Source organism: Manis javanica, chromosome 13 (assembly GCF_040802235.1).
Source record: "Manis javanica isolate MJ-LG chromosome 13, MJ_LKY, whole genome shotgun sequence".
NCBI classification, from domain to species: Eukaryota; Metazoa; Chordata; class Mammalia; order Pholidota; family Manidae; genus Manis; species Manis javanica.
In genome coordinates, this window is record NC_133168.1 from 97,528,218 (window position 1) to 97,538,896 (window position 10,679).

At 51.5% G+C, this 10,679-nt stretch overlaps 1 long non-coding RNA gene across 1 annotated transcript; it reads left to right on the forward strand.

The window, feature by feature from the left end:
- Window positions 1–2,399: 2,399 nt before the first annotated feature.
- Window positions 2,400–8,166, forward strand: LOC140845338 (uncharacterized). Its single transcript, XR_012124119.1, has 2 exons — window positions 2,400–2,690; window positions 7,500–8,166. It is a non-coding gene; the product is annotated as an uncharacterized lncRNA (long non-coding RNA).
- Window positions 8,167–10,679: the final 2,513 nt, after the last annotated feature.

Below are 10,679 nucleotides of genomic sequence, written 5' to 3' on the forward strand. Positions count from 1 at the left end.
TGGGCGAGCGAGGGCTTCCCTGGACCGGAGAGCTTGGTGGGAGTATTGGCTCTCTTCCACTGCAGCAGGAGAGAGAGGGAGGGAGACGCAGGGCGACTGCTTGTAGGCAATAAACGGCTTTTGAACACTATTTCTCCCTTTGCCTGATTTGGCTTGCAAATGTGTTTTGCCCTGGGATCTCCCCTCCCTGGGGTTACGTGGGGAGAATGAGGTCTGTGTGTCATCCTGAACCAAGGAGAAGGGGTGAGGGTCTGCGACTTCAAGGGGAAAGGGAAGTAATTCACAGGAATATAAAACAGGACAGGTCTGATAAAATACTTGATGGGACACAGAAACAATGAGGGGGCAGAACGGGGAATTTTAAAAGACTAAAATGATACCGGGGTTCTTGTTCCCAGAGTCAAAGACTGAACTTGGCAAACACTGATCAAGGTAGGAAAGAAAGCCAGGGAGGCTTTTATTTAGAGAGAAAGTCGGAGAAAAGAGCTCCTGTGGCCAGTGGGGGTTGGGGGGGGGACAAGAGAGTCCGCGGCCACCTGCCCCTCCTGCCCGCTGACCGCGGGTGCCCCCCCCCGCCCAGCCCCTTCCCCGCCCCACCGTGACCACCTGCGGCTGCCGGGCCTCGTCCCCCACCCCCACACGCGTCCGGGACTGGGGGTGGCGGTGGGCACACCCGCCTTCAGCCTGGCATCCCCGCCCAGAGGCAGGGCCAACCCGCGGGCAGGCGGGCGGGTACCCCACCCCGCAGGCAGGCAGGCCTTGGGCTCCCTCCGGGCTCCCTCCGCAGCGCGGTAGCCCATAAGCCTTGCGCTCTGATCGCCTCCACTCGCGCCCACCAGCCGGCCAGCGCCGGCCTTAGACCCCTCGTCCCCGGGCCCGTGCTGCGCTCCCGGAGGCAGGGCTTTTCCCCTCCTGGCCACGGTAGGGAGGTAGGGCAGGCCCGGCCCCACAGGAGGGGACCACCGTCCCTGGGTCCCTGGGCGCGCCCGTCGCCCGAGGGTGGTGTCAGTGGCCTCGAGCCCCGCCCCCCACCCTGGGCACGGACCGGGTCGCCCGCCGCCGGCCACGTGCCGCCCTGGGCACCCTGCTGCCGCGCGTCCCGCGCTGCTCTCCCGCAACAGCAGGTGCGCTGTGCAAGTGCCTGGGCGCCCGCGCCGAAGACACGCAGAGGCAGCGGGACCGGGCCGCGCGCTCACACCCATCTCCAAACATCATGAGGAAAGTATAAACTCGCCAGGAGGATATATTACAGCACCTCCTAAAAGCATCCCAAAATGCTAACAGAAAGAAAAGAAAAACTAATGTAACTCAAGGGAAAGCACAGACAAGTCCATCAATCTACTTGGATATGTCAACACTTTTTTTCTCAGTAACCGATAGGACAAGTAGATAAAACACTCAGCAAAGATGCAGAAAAACTGAATGGTATCCACCAACTAGATCTAGTCAACACTAATAGAACATCCCACTCCACAACAACAGAATTTTCAGGAGCATATAACATATTGATCACATAGATCACAAAACTGAACTAAATTTCAAAGAATTGAAATCATACAAAATATATTTGTTCTCTGACCGTAGTGCATTAAGTTACAAATCCGTAATACAAAGATATGTAGAAAATCCCCAGTCCCTTGAAAATTAAATAACTTAATAACAGGTGAGTTATTTACAATAGCCAAGAAATGGAAGCAACCTAAGTGTCCCTCAGTAGATGAATGGATAAAGAAGATGTGGTGCATATACACAATGGAATATTATTCAGCCATAGGAAGAAAACGACTCCTACCATTTGCAACACCATGGACGGAGCTAGAGGGTATTACGCTCAGTGAAACAAGCCAGGCGGAGAAAGACAAGCACCAAATGATTTCACTCGTGTGGAGCATAAGAACAAAGCAAACACTGAAGGAACGAAACAGCCGCAGACGCACAGAACCCAAGAGCGGACTGACAGTTACCAGCGGGAAAGGGACTCGGGAGGGAGGGACAAGGGCAATGAGGGGCAGCAGGGTCAGCGCACGGAAGGCAGGGGGGGCGCGGGGAGGGCGGTACAACACGGACACGACAAGTAGTGACTCTACAGCGTCTCACTACGCGGATCGTCAGTGACTGTAATGGGGTGGGGGGGACTTAATGGGTGAATCTAGTAACCACATTGTTGCTCATGTGATTGTGTATTAAGGACACCTAAATTAATTAATTGATTAATTTTTTAAAAAACTAACGCGTGGGTCATCTCATGAAAAACCAGAAAGTCTATCGAAGAAAATGACAGCCGGCGCGGGACTGCCCTGGCGGCCAATGAGCGCGCAGGTCTCGAGAAGGCCCGCCTCCGACTGACGGCACTCGCGGCCAATAAGCCAGGCGGCGCCGCGGAGCCGGCAGCCATTGGGCGAGCGCGCGGAACCAGTGAGCCCGGCGGCTGCTGAGTAGCTGCAGGCGCCGCCGCCGCCGCATTCAAGAGTCGGTAGCCTCGCGGGCGCCGTAGGCCCAGGCAGCTCCCGCGGCTCCGTCCATGCTCCGGGCCGCCGCCCCGTCCGCGCAGCGGGCCCCGCGGAGACCGCGTGAGGGTGGACCCGCGCTGTGCTCGGCGGCGCCTTCCTCCCGGCGGACCTGCGGCCGAGCGTCCCGGCGGGCCGCGCTTCAGGGGTGAAGGCGACAGCGACGGCTCTGCGGGCCGAAGGGTAGGTGTCCGCGTGGACCTGTGCCTCCGCCTGCCGGCGCGGGGGCGCCGCTGAGGGGGCGGCCGCGCGAGGGCTCGGCGGGCGGCGCGGGTGGTGGGTCCTCGCTGGGCCCGGCCGGGGGCCGCGCAGGCGGGAGGCCGGAGGGCGTCCTGCCGCGTGTGGAGGTTCTCGGCGGCGGCCTCGAGGGCGAGGGCCGGTCGCGCCGAGGGGCCCGGCGGTGCCCGCGTCGGGGCGGCGGGGGACGGGCCGCCGGGGGCCGCGCCTTCGGAATCAGAAGTGTTTCCCGAGGTGCCTGTCGGCCTTGCCGTCGGGGGTCCCCGGGTCAGCGTCCCTGCGGCCCCTGGTCTGTTCAGGTTTTGTTTCTTCCTGGCTCAGCCGTGGGAGGTTGCGTTTTTCTCGAAAGTTGACCATTTCTTCTAGGTGATCCAGTTTCTTTCCAAATAATTTTTCATAGTATTCTCTCATAATTCTTCATATTTCTGTGGCGTCTGTCAGTACTGATTTTTCCTTTCTCATTTCTGATTCTGTCCATGTGCGTTGACTCCCTTTTTTTCTTGATAAGTCTGGCTAGGGGTTTACTATGTTGTTTATTTTCTCGAAGAACCAGCGCCTGCTTTCATTGATTCCCTCTATTGTTTTATTCTTCTCTATTTTATTTATTTCTGCTCTACTCTTTAGTATGTCCCTCCCTCTACTGACTTTGGGCCTCAGTTTTTCTTCTTTGTCTGGCTTGGTTAGTTGTGAGTTTGCAGTGTCCATATGGGATTGCCCTTCTTCCCCGAGGTAGGCCTGTGCTGCAATATACTTCCCTCTCGGCGGTGTCTTTGCTGCATCCCAGATTTTTTGTTGTTGAATTATTGTTGTCATTTCTCGCCATATATCGCTTGATCTCTGCTTTTATTTGGTCATTGAGCCAGTGGTTATTTAGGAGCATGTTGTTAAGCCTCCATGTGATTGTAGGCTTTTTCGTCTGTGTGTAATTTAATTCTAGTTTCATACCCTTGTGGTCTGAGAAGCTGGTTTGTACAATTTCAATCCTTTTGAATTTCCTGAGGCTCTTTTTGTGGCCTAGTATATGATCTGTTCTTGAAAATGTGCCATGTGCACTTGAGAAGAATGTGTGTCCTGCTGCTTTTGAGTGGAGAGTTCTGTAAATGTCTGTCGGGTCCATTGTTCCAATGTGTTGTTCAGGGCCTCTGTCTCCTTACTTATTTTCTGTCTGGTTGATCTGTTCTTTGGAGTGAGTGGAGTGTTGAAGTCTCCTAACATGAGTGCATTGATTCTATTTCCCCTTTGAATCCTGTGAGTATTTGTTTCACGTATGTAGGTGCTTCTGTGTAGGGTGCATAGATATTTATAATGCTTATATCCTCTTTTTGGATTGACCCCTTTATCATTATGTAACGTCTGTCTTTGTCTCTTGTGACTTTCTTTGTTTTCAAGTCTATTTTGTCTAATGCAAGTACTGCAACACCTGCTTTTTCCTCCCTATTAGTTGCATGAAATATCTCTTTCCATCCCTTGACTTTTAGTCTTTGTATGTCCTTGGGTTTGAAGTGAGTCGTCTCTTGTAGGCAGCATATAGATGGGTCTTGTTTTCTTATCCATTCAGTGACTCTGTGTCTTTTGATTGGTGCATTCAGAGCATTTACATTTAGGGTGATTAGCAGTAGGTATGTCTTTATTGCCACTGCAGGCTTTAGGTTCGTGGTGACCAAAGGTTCAAGGGTGCCTTACCTTCCTTACTATCTAAGAATCTATCTTAACTCAGTTAAGTATGCTATTACAAACAATCTAAGGGAGGCTGTTTTTTTAATTTTCCCTCCTCATTCTTTATATATTAGGTGTCATATTCTGTACTCTTTGTCTATCCCCTTTTGTTACTTCTGGTGACAGCTATTTAATGTTAGGAACACTTCCATCTGTAGCAGTCCCTCAAAAATACACTGTAGAGATGGTTGGTGGGAGCTAAATTCTCTCGGCTTTTGCTTATCTAGAAATTGTTTAATCCCTCCTTCAAATTTAAATGATAATCTTTTTTTCAATTTTTTATTAAGTTGTTATTATGATTATTTTTTGGTATCAAGCTACAGTTACATGAGCAACATTATGTTTACCAGACTCCCCCCATCATCAAGTACCCCCCACATACCCGATTACAATCAGTGTCCGTCAGCATAGTAAGATGCTATAGAATCCCTACTTGTTTTCTCTGTGTTGTACAGCCCTCCCCGTGGCCCCCCTATATTATGTCTGCTAATAGTAATGCACCTTTTATTCCACTGATCCCTCCCTTCCCACCCATCCTCCCCAGTCCCTTTCCCTTTGGTAACTGTCAGTCCATTCTTGGGTTCTGCGAGTCTGCTGCTGTTTTGTTCCTTCAGGTTTTTTTTCTTTGTTGTTACACTCCACAGATGAGTGAAATCATTTGATACTTGTCTTTCTCTGCCTGGCTTATTTCACTGAGCATAATACCCTCTAGCTCCAGCTATGTTGTTGCAAATGGTAGGATTTTCTTCTTCTTCTGGCTGTATAATATTCCATTGTGTATATGTACCACATCTTCTTTATCCATTCATCTACTGAGGGACACTTAGGTTGCTTCCATTTCCTGACTATCGTAATTTGTGCTGCAATAAACAGGGGTGCATCTGTCTTTTTCAAACTGGGCTGCTGCATTCTTAGGGTAAATTCCTAGGAGTGGAATTCCGGGGTCAATGGTATTTCTCTTTGGAGATTTTTGAGGCACCTCCATACTGCTTTCCACAATGGTTGAACTAATTTACATTCCCACCAGCAGTGTAAGACGCTTCCCCTTTCTCCACATCCTCGCCAACATTTGTTGTTTGTCTTTTGGATGGTGGTCATCCTCACTGGTATGAGGTGATGTATCATTGAGGTTTTAATTTGCATTTCTCTGATGATTAGCAATTGCGGAGCATCTTTTCATGTGCCTGTTGGCCATCTGAATTTCTTCGTTGGAGAAGTGTCTGTTCTAATCCTGTGCCCATTTTCTAAATGGATTATTTGCTTTTTGTCTGCTGAGGTTCGTGAGGTCTTTATATATTTTGGATGTCAACCCCATATCGGATATGTCATTTATGAACATATTCTCCGATACTGTAGGATGTCCTTTTGTTCTGTTGACGGTGTCCTTTGCTGTACAGAAGCTTTTCAGCTTGATATAGTCCCACTTGTTCATTTTTGCTTTTGTTTCCCTTGCCTGGGGAGATATGTTCATGAAGAAGTTGCTCCTGTTTCTGTCCAGGAGAGTTTTTCCTATGTTTTTTTTCTAAGTGTTTTATGGTTTCATGACTTACATTCAGGTCTTCGACCCATTTTGACTTTCCTTTTGTGTGTGGGGTTAGACAGTGATCCAGTTTCATTCTATAACATGTAGCTGTCCGGTTTTGCCAACACCAGCTGTTGAAGAGGCTGTCATTTCCCCATTATAAATCCATGGCTCCTTTATCGCCTATTAATTGACCGCATATGTTTGGGTTAATATCTGGACTCTCTATTGTGTTCCACTGGTCTGTGGGTCTGTTCTTGTGCCAGTACCAAATTGTCTTGATTACTGTGTCTTTGTAGTAGATCTTGACTTTTTATGCAGATTTACTAAGAGTTGAAATTTTGGAAGTGACATGCCCCCGGCTTTATTCTTCCTTCTCAGGATTGCTTTGGCTATTCGGGGTCTTTTGTGGTTCCCTATGAAGTTTAGAACGATTGGTTCTGGTTCGTTGAAGAATGCTGTTGGTATTTTGATAGGGTTTGCATTTGAATCTGTAGATTGCCGTAGGTAGGATTACCATTTTGACAATATTAATTCTTCCTAGGTTACTCACAAGTATCCCAAACCTAAAGTCTTCCAAACTTAGTCCATTATCTTCCTCTGCCCACAACTTTATTACCAGTATCGCTACCTGTCCCCCAGCCATCCCAGGAAGAAACCTGGGAGACGGCTTCGCCTTCCATCCTGCGCATAGCGAGTCAGGCCCGGTTCCAGTGACTTTGCTCTTTCTCACGTCTGTGTCTCCTCTCAGTTCTCACCACCACACTGGGTTTCCAAGCCCTCACCGTCTCTCCCCTAAGCTGTGCAGTGGCCTCCTACTTGACCCCCAAGCCTTCACTGCCTCCCACTTAAATTCTTCCCCCTCACTACTGTAGATCACCTACCTATAAGAAAGTGATCATATTTCGCTGCTCAAAATCCTTCTCTGACCCTGTATGGCCAATGAAATAGAGTCTGCACTTCTTAATAAGGTGCACGGGGCTCTTTGGCACCTTGTGCTTCTCCCTTCTCTAGGGTAAAAATAGCAAACTAAGAATATAGGCATTCTTCAGTGAGATCACTTAAAGTTCCAGAAGCCAGGAGTAACTGGCCTGGAATGCTTGAGTATTCCCCAGACAAAGGAAGGTCTCTCGGCACACCCTTGTCTTGATTGTGTTTAGTGAATCATGTCATGGTGAGACTCACGTAGCCTGCTTAAAGGCCCAGCTTATTTTTTTACCTGTACCTATGTGCTCTTTCTCCTCCTCCATCCCCGTATATTCAAGTAATTTGCGGACTGGACAGTTCACGTAGCACGCCAGCCCAGCCATCGCAGCACAGTAAGACAGGAAAGATTCGATCTTAAAGCTAAGATTGCATTTCAAAGCCCAGGAAGTGAAGAAGTAAGAGTTTTAATGTCCTGCTGATCGATTTCAACCCCAGGCAAGTTCGCTATGGATTCAATGTGATCAAAGCAATGACAGTAAACCGCTCTCGGGGTGGAAGGGCTATACCCAACTTTATTTCCACCGTGGCAGGTCAATCCCTAACATGCCATCCAATGAGAGCGAGTCTGCATGCAGCAAGCCGGTCTCTGCCCCTGGGCCTCTCTGCCTGCACAGCCGTCCTGCAGACATCCTCTAGGCCTCTGACCTCAGCGCTGCCACCACTCCAGCCTCTGCTCTGCTCTCCTGCAGCCTCGCAGCCCTGTCACCGTGTCACCCAGAGCACTGGGTGGGAGCTTTTTTATATAGAGTCAATAGCAACCTATTGCCCACATGAGTGGTGAGCTAGCCGACTAGGCCCAGGTGAGAATCCTGGACCCAGGAATTTTCATTTTATCCACACTTAGCATGCTCTTGAGCAAACATACAGTAACTCAGCCCACCTTGGAGGCAGGGAAGGCAGTCTTAAATGATATGCTCTCCAACCACGAAGCTGCTATTCTGCAGGGAATCTGAGCAGTGCATTTCTTGTGTTAAGCTAATTTTGCAGAATTACCCGGAGGACTGATAAGAAACGTCACGTCTCATCTTGAGACCACTTCACAGGTCCACACCCCTAGCCCTTTGTCACATTCCTGAAAAATCCTTAAAAGCGGGATCCCCCTACATTTCCATGCGCCTTTCTCTCTGAGGTAGCCCACACTCCCCTCTGTCTGAGTGTGCACTTTCTCTCCATAAATAAAACTTTTATTCTACTTCACTACTGTGTCTCTGCGTTTCAGTTCTTTGCTGCAGCGGGGACAAGAAGTGAGAAAAATGCACAATGCCCTCCTAACAGGAGTCCCAGCCCAGGGGAGGGGTGGGGGTAGGAGAAGGCTGGGAGGGCGGGGGGAGAGGGGTGCGAGCATGGGAGCAGAGAGCTTGGGGAGTGTGGAAGGGAAGCCTGGAGGAGGAACTCGGAGGGGATGGCAGCTGGGGAGGGAAGCCACGGGGCCTGAGTGCTGGCGAGGCAGGGACTGTGGGTGCAGACAGAGCCGGGTGAGGGCCTCCGGAATAAAACCCTTACTGAAACTCCGTATCAGACAATTAAGCAAAGTCAGTCACATTCATTCTCTAAAGTAACATAAGCGTTCTTGTGTGAGATTAATTCAAACTAAAAAGGCAGGAGGAGTGAGTTGTCCTGAAATGTTTGAATATCCCCCACATAAGAAAAGACTGCAGCATCGCCCATGTCTTCACTGTGTCCATTCAATGAGGCTGTTGTAAAATGTACCGTAGCTGCTCAAAGGCCCGGCTCATTTTCTTTAACTTCCCAGATGCTGCTTTTCTTCCTCTAGCCCTAATCAGATGATGTGCAATGGAGGCAAGTAATACAGGCAAGTAAGCAAAATAATCTGGAAGACTGGTCAGAAACTTAGTGTCTCTTCGAAGATAAGCATTTGGGGACCGTTCAGCAGGTCTGCATCCCTGGCCCTTTGTCTCTCACCTGCCTCTACATCCCCTAGACAGTGCATCACCCCGGGGCTCTCTTGTCCCCTCCGGGCAGGGGCAAGCCAGGAGCTCTGTCCTCTGCATTATCCGTAAATAGAAGCCTCGCCCATGCTCTCCTTCCTTGAGTGTTTGCAAAGTTCATTCTCTGAGCCTGCGAACAAGAACACCAGCATCAGCTTCTCTGAACAGCCCGAAGACGGGGAGCCCCCAGAGCCCGTGCCTGGGTGCAGAGGAGCGCACCAGGGACCAGAGGGCCCAGCCACCTCCCCAGCACACGCCGGGTGGAGAAGGTGGGCTGCAGCCCACAGTCAGGGTGGCCACGCCGCCGTGTGATCCTGGTGTCCCTGCACCAGCGGTCTAGGCTGTAACGCACAGACCCTGGGCAGGACGGACCGCTGGCCCAGTGACCACCCAGCAGGCCCAGGGCTGCTGCTTTGTTTCTGGGCCCAGAGCTCTTCTGTGTCAGGTTGAGGCTGGTGGGCCGTGCAGGATGACAGGTCTGACCTGGGCCCCTGCCTTGCTAGGGGCCCGTCTGCCGTCCTCCTGCCCAAACCTCCCTCCCTATGTGGCCGGGGAGCCTGAGGTCATCCCTGGGACCACCATGCAGGCAGATGGCTCTGAGGGTTCTGTGGGCAGGACCAGGGAAAGGAGGGTGGCCTGGGTATCCCGATTTTACCTCCTGCCACCTGGTCACCTGAGGCTGTCAGGAGGGCCCACGTCTGCTTCCCCAGTCCCCAGTCTGTGGCTCCACGTGCAGCATAAGGCCTGGAGACTGTCTCCAGCCTGGAGCCCCCCAAGGGGGTGTTTGTGGTGATCCTGGAACTCCCCTCTAGCCCAGGCCTCCCCTCCTGGGAGGGTGAACACATCCTGAGAGCCCTGGGGGAGCGTGTGGGGAGAATCAGAGCCAAGTGCCTCCGCTCAGCCTCCCCAGCCATTTGTCACAGATTTCAGGCCACTCAGCCAGGACCCAGGAGCGGGACACCAGGGGCCTCACACCAGCCTGGCCTGGGGATGGGCGGCTGAGGGGCACCATGGGGGAGGACTGGGGTCCTGGGAGCTTTGAGGTGTGAAGTGTGGAGAAATTGGGCTCAGAGAAAGCCCCCCAATGGAAGGCATGCACCTCTTGGAGGTGCTTTGAGAGACCAAGTTCCACCTTTTTGCAATGGAATTTCTGAAATGTGTGGGGCAGCTGTGTCTCATCAAGTGGGACAGTGCTAGACTGGTGGCCTGCAGCCCTGGGATCTACTTGGGTTACATGTGCATTGGTGTCCCAGACATGAGGAGACACCCCGGGGCTTCTAATCAGTAGACTTTCATGTCTGATCATAATCTATAGGTGACAGGCAGTAAGGCCCAGGTTCTTTTTGGGCAGCTCTTCCCAGTGCTGCCAAGGTGTGCACGCCTGGGGCTTAGAGCACCCCGCTCTTCCTGAGCACCTTATGAGCAAGGACGGAGAATGGAGGGCAACCTGGCATACACAGGTCGGGACCACCCTGGGTCAGAGGGTTTGAGGGCCGGGGTGGGTCGGGGGGCACAAGATGACTGCCTGTGGGGCAGAGCTATGAGAGGAAAGAGCAGGGTGGGGGCAGTCCTCTGACTGACTGCATCCCACCTGCACAGGGGTGACCCCCAGGGACAACATCCACATCACACTGCCCTCAGGGAGGCTATTTCTTTATTTTTATTATTAAAGTTAAATATATCTTCTGAAAAAACAGTGGGGGGGGCAGCAAGGGCCAGGGCCTCACCTCCTCCGGTGGCCAGCTGCCCCTATGGCCAGCA